We start from the raw sequence: 8,308 nt of genomic DNA on the forward strand, positions 1-8,308 counted from the left end.
GTAATCAGGAATGCTCTTATCCAGTTTGCGCAACAAACTGGAGAATCTCTGTGTGAGGCTTGGGATCGATATAAGGAGATGCTAAGGAAGTGCCCACACTATGGCATGCCTGATTGGATGATTATCAACTGTTTCTTAATGGATCGGGTGCTACTTCTAGACCCATACTTGATGCAGCATCAGGAGGAGCCTTGTGGGCTAAGAGCTATGATGAAGCTTATGAACTTATTGAACTGATGGATGCTAATGAGTACCAGAATCCTTCCCAGAGACTGACTCAGGGAAAAGTAGCAGGAATTCTGGAGTTGGATGCAGAGACTGCTATCGCTGTCCAACTTAAGGCTTTGACGATGAAGGTGGACACCTTGGCGAATTATGAAGTTAATCAAATCACTAATGTCTGTGAGCTTTGTGCTGGTGCCCATGAGATTAATCAGTGCGCAATTTCTAGTGAATCATCTCAGTTCGTGAGCAACTTTCAGCGATCGCAGCAACCTGTGCCAGCCACCTATCATCCTAATAACCGCAATCATCCTAATTTCAGCTGGAGCAACGCTCAAAATGCGGTTCAACGGCCTTTTTAGCAGTATCCAACTAAGCAGTACAACCCCCCTGGTTTTCAGCAACCGCAGTATGCACCAAGACAATAACTCCAGCTGCAACAAGCTAATGAAAAATCTGAATTAGAGGAGTTGAAGCTTATGTGCAAGAGTCAAGCTGTTTCTATCAAGACCTTGGAAAATCAAATTGGGCAAATTGCCAATGCCTTGCTAAATCGTCAACCTGGTACATTTCCTAGTGACACTGAAGTGTCAGGAAAGAGGGAAGCTAAGGAGCAGGTAAAGGCAATCACTTTGAGGTCTGGGAAGGTTGTGAATTCCGAACAAACTCAAGAGTTAACTGAAGAAGCTGGGGCTGAGAAAGAAGCAAAGAAGCAGGATGAAGAAGTGGAACCAAGGAAGACTACTGTTGAGCACACTCCGCCTGAGGGTAATACAGGGGAGAAACAGATCTATCCTTCACCGCCTTTTCCTAAGCGGCTGCAGAAGAAAAAGCTGGACAAACAATTTGAGAAGTTTCTGGAGGTGTTCAAGAAACTTCATATCAACATACCTTTCGCCGAGGCTCTCGAGCAGATGCCTAGTTATGCAAGGTTTATGAAAGGTATTCTTTCTCGGAAGGTGAAGCTAGATGATTTAAAGACTGTCGCTCTCACGGAGGAATGCAGTGTTGTGTTGCAGTAGAAGTTATCTCCGAAGCTTAAAGATCCAGGAAGCTTCACTATTCCATGTACTATTAGAAATGTGTTTTTTGAGAGATGCTTATGTGACTTGGGAGCTAGCATGAATCTGATGCCCTTGTCAATCTTCAAGCAGTTGGACTTACCTAATCCCAAACCAACTTATATGACCTTGCAGTTGGCTGACCGTTCTATTACATATCCGCGAGGTATTGTGGAAGATGTCTTGGTCAAGGTTGATAAACTCATCTTTCCTGTTGATTTTGTAATTCTTGATTTTGAGGAGGATAAGAAGATTCCCATAATCTTGGGAAGACCTTTCTTGGCCACTGGCCGGACCTTGATAGATGTGCAGAAGGGTGAGCTTACAATGCGAGTGCTGGATCGGGATGTGACTTTTAATGTGTTCAATGCTATGAAATTTCCTACTGATAATGAGGAGTGCTTACAAGTGGAGTTGGTCGATTCGGTGGTCACATCGGAACTTGATCAATTGCTAAGGTCTGATGCCTTAGAAAAAGCCTTATTGGGGAATTCATATAGTGAAAATGATGAAGGTGAAGAGCAATTGCAGTATTTGAATGCTTCTCCCTGGAAGAGGAAGATTGATATGCCTTTTGAATCTCTTGGAATGGAGGAATTGAACAAAGCTCCTAAACGCCTCAAGCCTTCTATTGAGGAAGCCCCCTTTTTTTGAGCTTAAGCCTTTCCTTGAGCATTTGAGGTATGCGTTTTTAGGTGATGCATCTACTCTTCCTGTTATTATTGAATCTGACCTTTCAGGTAGTGATGAGAAAAAGCTTTTGAGGATTCTGAGAGAGTTCAAATCGGAAATTGGATGGACTATAGCAGATATCAAGGGGATCAACCCTTCTTACTGTATACATAAAATTCTGCTAGAGAAAGGTAGCAAGCCTACAGTCGAGCAGCAAAGAAGACTTAATCATATCATGAAGGAAGTAGTGAAAAAGGAAATTCTGAAGTGGCTAGATGCAGGGATCATCTATCCTATCTCTGACAGTTCATGGGTAAGCCCGGTTCAATGTGTACCAAAGAAAGGTGGAATTACTGTGGTAGCAAATGAGAAGAATGAGCTTATTCCGATAAGGACAGTCACGGGGTGGAGAGTCTGTATGGACTATCGGAAGCTGAACAAAGCCACTAAGAAGGACCACTTCCCATTGCCCTTCATTGATTAGATGCTTGACAGGTTGGCCGGTCATGAGTATTACTGTCTTCTGGATGGCTATTCGGATTACAAGCAGATTTGTATCACTCCAGAAGATCAGGAGAAGACTACCTTCACTTGTCCATTTGGTACTTTCGCCTTTAGACGAGTTTCTTTTGGTCTGTGTGGTGCACCAGCCACATTTCAGAGATGTATGATGGCCATCTTTTCTGTCATGATTGGCCAGAATGTGGAGGTGTTTATGGACGACTTCTCACTCTTTGGCGATTCTTTTGATGAATGCTTGCAGAATCTGGGAAACGTTCTCACGAGGTGTATTGAGACTAATCTGGTTCTCAATTGGGAGAAATGTCATTTTATGGTGCGTCAGGGCATTATTCTCGGGCACAAGGTTTCTAATAAAGGTCTAGAGGTGGACAAGGCTAAGGTGGGGGTTATTGAGAATCTCCCTCCACCAATTTCTGAGGGAATTCGCAGTTTTCTTGGTCATGCGGGTTTCTACAGGCGTTTCATCAAATATTTCTCAAAAATTTCAAAGCCTTTGTGCAGTCTGTTAGAGAAAGATGTTCCTTTTAAATTTGATGACGAATGCCTTGCAGCTTTTGAGACATTGAAGAAGAGTTTAATCACGGCACCTGTCATAACTGCACCTGATTGGAATGAGCCTTTTGAGATGATGTGTGATGCAAGTGACTACGCAGTTGGAGCAGTTCTTGGGCAGAGAAAGAACAACATATTTCATGTGGTCTACTACGCTAGTAAGACTTTAAATGGTGCTCAATTGAATTACATTACTACGGAGAAAGAACTTTTGGCTATTGTCTATGGTTTTGAGAAATTTCGATCTTATCTACTTGGGATTAAGGTGACAGTTTTCACTGATCATGCCGTCATACGATATCTCGTCTCAAACAAGGACTCGAAGCCTAGATTGATTCGATGGGTTCTTTTGCTCCAAGAATTTGAACTAGAGATCAAGGATAAAAAAGGAACTGAAAATCAAGTTGTTGATCATCTCTCGCGTTTAGAGAATCCTAATGCTACTTCATTGGATAAGAGATTGATAAATGAGTCTTTTCCCGACGAGCAGCTGTTTGGAGTGCAAGAAGAAGAGCCATGGTTTGCAGACATTGTGAACTATCTTGTGGGTAATATCATGCCTCCCGACTTATCTTATGCTCAAAGAAAGAAGTTTCTTCATGAAGTGAAGTGGTATATGTGGGATGAGCCACTTCTTTTTCGCCAAGGAGCTGACCAAATCATCAGAAGATGTATTTTTTACAGCAAAACGGGGGGAATCTTGCAAGATTGCCACTCAACGGCTTATGGAGGACATTATGGTGGAGAAAAGACAACAGCTCGTGTTCTTCAAGCAGGGTTTTTTTGGCCAAAATCGTTTTGAGATGCTCATCAGTTCATTTTGAAATGTGATCGATGTCAACGTGTGGGTAATATGTCTAAGAGGGATGAGATGCCTCTTAATGTGCTTCTCGAGGTTGAGGTCTTCGATGTTTGGGGAATTGACTTCATAGGGTCATTTGTCTCATCTTTTAACAATCAGTATATCTTATTGGCGGTTAATTATGTGTCGAAATGGGTTGAAGTTAAAGCATTGCCAACAAACGATGCAAAAGTGGTGCTTAATTTTCTTGACAAACAAATATTCACAAGGTTTGGAACTCCAAGATTCTTAATCAGTGATGAGGGGTCGCATTTTTGCAATCACAAGTTCACTGCCATGATGAAAAGGTATAATGTGAATCATCGCATTGCTACGACTTATCATCCCCAGACAAATGGTCAATCTGAGGTATCTAACAGAGAGATCAAGCGCATTTTGGAGAAAATGGTATGTCCATCAAGGAAGGATTGGTCTTTGAAGCTTGATGAAGCTGTTTGGGCGTATAGAACAGCATATAAGAATCCATTGGAAATGTCGCCATTTTAGTTGGTGTATGGTAAGGGGTGTCATTTGCCTGTGGAGCTCGAGCATAAAGCATATTGGGCTTTGAAAAAATTGAATCTGGACTTAGATGCAGCTGGAAAGAAGAGGATGCTTCATTTAAATGAACTTGACGAGTTTCGACTTCAAGCTTATGAGAACAACAAGATGTATAAGGAGAAAGTCAAGAGGTGGCACGATCGGGGTCTAGTGCTCAAGAAATTTGTGCCAGGGCAACAAGTTCTTTTATTCAACTCTCGTTTCCGTCTTTTTCCTAGAAAGTTAAAGTCAAGATGGTCAGGGCCCTTCATAATCAAAACTGTGTTTCCACATGGAGCGGTGGAAATTTTTGAGAATGATTCGGGCCAAGCATTCAAGGTAAATGGTCAACGGTTGAAACATTATTATGGTGACATGGCAACCCGCAAGGTGGTCAGTGCCATTTTATTATCCACTTAATCTCAAGATTCTACTTCGAGCTAGCGACGTAAAAGAAGCACTTCTTGGGAGGCAACCCAAGTTTGTTGTATATTAGTAAGTAGAGGAAGCAAGAAGAAAAGAGAAAATCACAAAAATAATCAAAAAATGGAAAAATTTCAGGTCTGACTACAGAAGCCTGGCGCGCCCGCGTTGTCCCAGCGCGCGGCCGCGCCATTTACACAGAAATATGGCGCGTCCGCGCTGTTACAGTGCGCGGCCGCGCCGGTTTGGCAGAAGTAGCGCACGCTCGCGCCATCCCAGCTCGAAGCCGCGCCGTGTCCCGACTCTGGAAAAAAATAAAAGGCAGTTTAAGGGGGGGAATGGGAATTTTGTCCCAAAATCAATTCCCAACCTGATTTTACTCCCCCACATCCCATAATTCCCTCTCCAAATCAAACCCATTACTCCCATTATTCCCATAATCAAATTCCACTTATATTCCATATCTAATTCTCTTTTCACCACCTATATATACATACACCCCATACACAAACTTCTTCACCAATTCACAAACTCTCAAACACAAATTCTCTCTCAAACACAACTCTTATTCTCTCTAATCAATTTCCATGGCACTTAAGAGACAAAGAACACAAGTTGGAAGCAACACCACCGATTCTTCAACTGTGAGGGGTGTGAGGCCCATGTTTTCTACTCCTGAAGTTGAGGAGGAGTACACGAGGCTTCTTTCGAAGCCAATCGTCAAGGAGCGAGGTTTTCTGCCATCAGGGAATGATGGTAAGCTTTTGGAGATGATTCTTGAGATGGGCTGGGTTCTTTTTTGCGAGACACCAGCTGCTGTGCCTATGAGTGTGGTTCGTGAGTTCTATGCGAATGTCAAGGCCGAGAAGAATGGATTTACTGTGGTGCGAGGTAGGACGGTGGAGGATAGTGCAGAGGCTATTAGGAATATGATTGAGCATCCCGCGAGGAAGCCCGGGCAGGATACCTGGAATGATAAGACTCCAGAGGACTTTGATCTGAATCTCATTGTAGCTACTCTGTGCCGGCCTGACACCCACTGGAAGATCAAGAGGGGCACAGTTGCCGAGTATTCTACGTTCCCGGCGTCCGGCATGAACAGGTTTGCCCGTGCATGGAACGCTTTTATATGTGCTAATATCATGCCATCTTCGCATGTGCATGAGATTACTGTGGAGCGTGCACGGCTGTTATGAGGCATTCTGCAAGGTGATTATATAGATTTGGGGATGGTTATCTTTCAGGGGATTATGAAGTTCTTGAGGGGGAGCACTACGGGGTCTATTCCGTATGCATCCGTGGTGACAAAGCTGTGTGTGGCAGTTGGTGTGCATTGGCCCGTACATGAGCAATTACAGATTTCGAGTGCTCCGATCGATAACACTACTTTGGCTATGATACAGGAATGGGATGGAGGCAAGCCCGATCTGAAGGGGCTTGGGTATTCTTTTGACCACCTACCTGGTGGGAGGCCAACTGCTGGTCAGGCGAGCAGGACTGCATGGAGATCTTAGTTAGGAGATGAAGGAGGACCATCGCAGTAGCAACAGGAGGCATCCGGAGCAGAGATGTGAGCTGGTTTGAGTTCGACACGGTATAGGCGTCTTGCGAGGAGGATGGATGCGATGAACGACATTCATAGTCGTTTTGCACACGATCTCACCCAGGCACTTGGGACTGTATTTAGAGCCACCAGAGTTGACATTCAGTGGCCAGTATTTGGTGAGGACTCTATGTATCCGCTTTCTGACATGCCTGACACTCCACCCCTTGAGGGTGAGGATTCTGATTCAGAGTAGATTTGCCTGATTCCTTACTATTACCTTCACTGAGGACAGTGAATATTTTAAGTTTGGGGGTAGTAGTTGATGGAATATATTTATGTGAGTCTCATATAGTTGCATGTTCATGATAGTTTAGTTCATATAGTTGCATGTTTTTCCATGTAGTTCTTTTTATTTTGGTAGTTTTATGATATTTTGTTCATGTAGTTTCATGCATTTGCATTATAACATGATCCCTTAGATAATTTTGACTTGCGATATTGATGCTAGTGTAGTGATGTCGTGTTTAGAGATGTTAAGTCGTATTAAGTTGATTTGCATGCTAGAGACACTTGTATTTCACTAAGTCTTATAGGTTGCTAGAGTGCTAGATCATGATCATGGTTTGTTGATTTATCGAGGTTTAATCATTTGTTTATATTTAGAATTAGGGTATTCTCTTAATAATAAAAGACATGGATATTTAAAAATTGGAGAAATTGGATTTTATTGCTAGTTGTGTGGCTAGGTGTGAAATGGCTAGTAGCCGGCTCATATTTTTATGAGTAATCTAGGGTTGAATGAGATGGAGCGAAACACACTCATTCAGAAATTGTGAAAAGAAACAAAAAGAAGAAAAAAAAGAAAAGAAAAAAAAGAAAAGAAAAAAAAGAAAAGAAAAAAAAGAATAAATGTTATGTATAATTGATTACGAGTGGGCTCTTTAGTAGTTATTAAGTTCTTAGGGGACTTTATGCCTAGAGACCTAAGGCTTTTATGGTCTGGGATCCGCTAACCTAACGCTTGCTACATGGGTGCTATTGTATAAGTCTTTTATGGACCTCACTCATTGCACGATTAAATAAGCATACTTGTGTTATTTTATTATGAATAAAAGCATGAATTCGTATAAAACTCCAATATAAGAATTGAAGTCTTAACAGCCTGTAGAGAACGTATGTCATTCCATATCTATTATATGTCTTCTACATATAATATTTGGAATGTCACATGACTCCCACTAACCTTCTTGAAAACACATGATTCATCTTCATTTTGAATAAAGCCAAACTCTTTGACCGTTTTATCAAAATGAATATTCATTCTTCTTGAGACCTGCTTCAATCTATTAATAGATAGAAGCAACTTACAAACTATCTTAGCAAACTTTGGATCGACAAAACCCTCAGGTTATATCATATATACATCCTCTTCAAGGCTCCCATATAATAAAGCAGTTTTGACATCCATTTACCAAATCTCATAGTCAAAGTAAACAACTATTGCTAACAAAATCCTGATGGACTTGACCATAGAAACTGGTGAAAAGGTCTTATCATAGTCTATACCATGAATTTGTTTGAAACCTTTTGCCACTAGTCGCACCTTATAGGTCTGTATTTTACCATCCATGTCAGTTTTCTTCTTGAAAACCCACTTGCACCCTATAGGTTTTACCCCTTCGAGTGGGTCAACTAAAGTCAATACTTTATTTTGATACATGGATTCCATCTCGGATTTCATGGCCTTCAGCTATCTCTCGGAGTCTGGACGGTTCCTAGCATCTTGGTAGGTGTGAGGCTTATCCTTATCCATAAGCATCACAACACCATTTTGAGTCAAAAGAAATCCATAATTTCTACCAGACTCATGGTGAATCCTACTAGATCTACGAATAATCTTTGTTTCTTGGACATGATTACTTTCAACAT

At 41.8% G+C, this 8,308-nt stretch overlaps 1 non-coding gene across 1 annotated transcript; it reads right to left on the minus strand.

Annotated features, from left to right (window-relative positions):
- On the minus strand, window positions 1-107 carry LOC141722041 (small nucleolar RNA R71). Its single transcript, XR_012575076.1, has one exon. It is a non-coding gene; the product is annotated as a small nucleolar RNA R71 (small nucleolar RNA).
- Between the last annotated feature and the right edge of the window lie 8,201 nt (window positions 108-8,308).

Source organism: Apium graveolens, chromosome 4, assembly GCF_009905375.1.
Source record: "Apium graveolens cultivar Ventura chromosome 4, ASM990537v1, whole genome shotgun sequence".
In the NCBI taxonomy this organism is placed as follows: Eukaryota; Viridiplantae; Streptophyta; class Magnoliopsida; order Apiales; family Apiaceae; genus Apium; species Apium graveolens.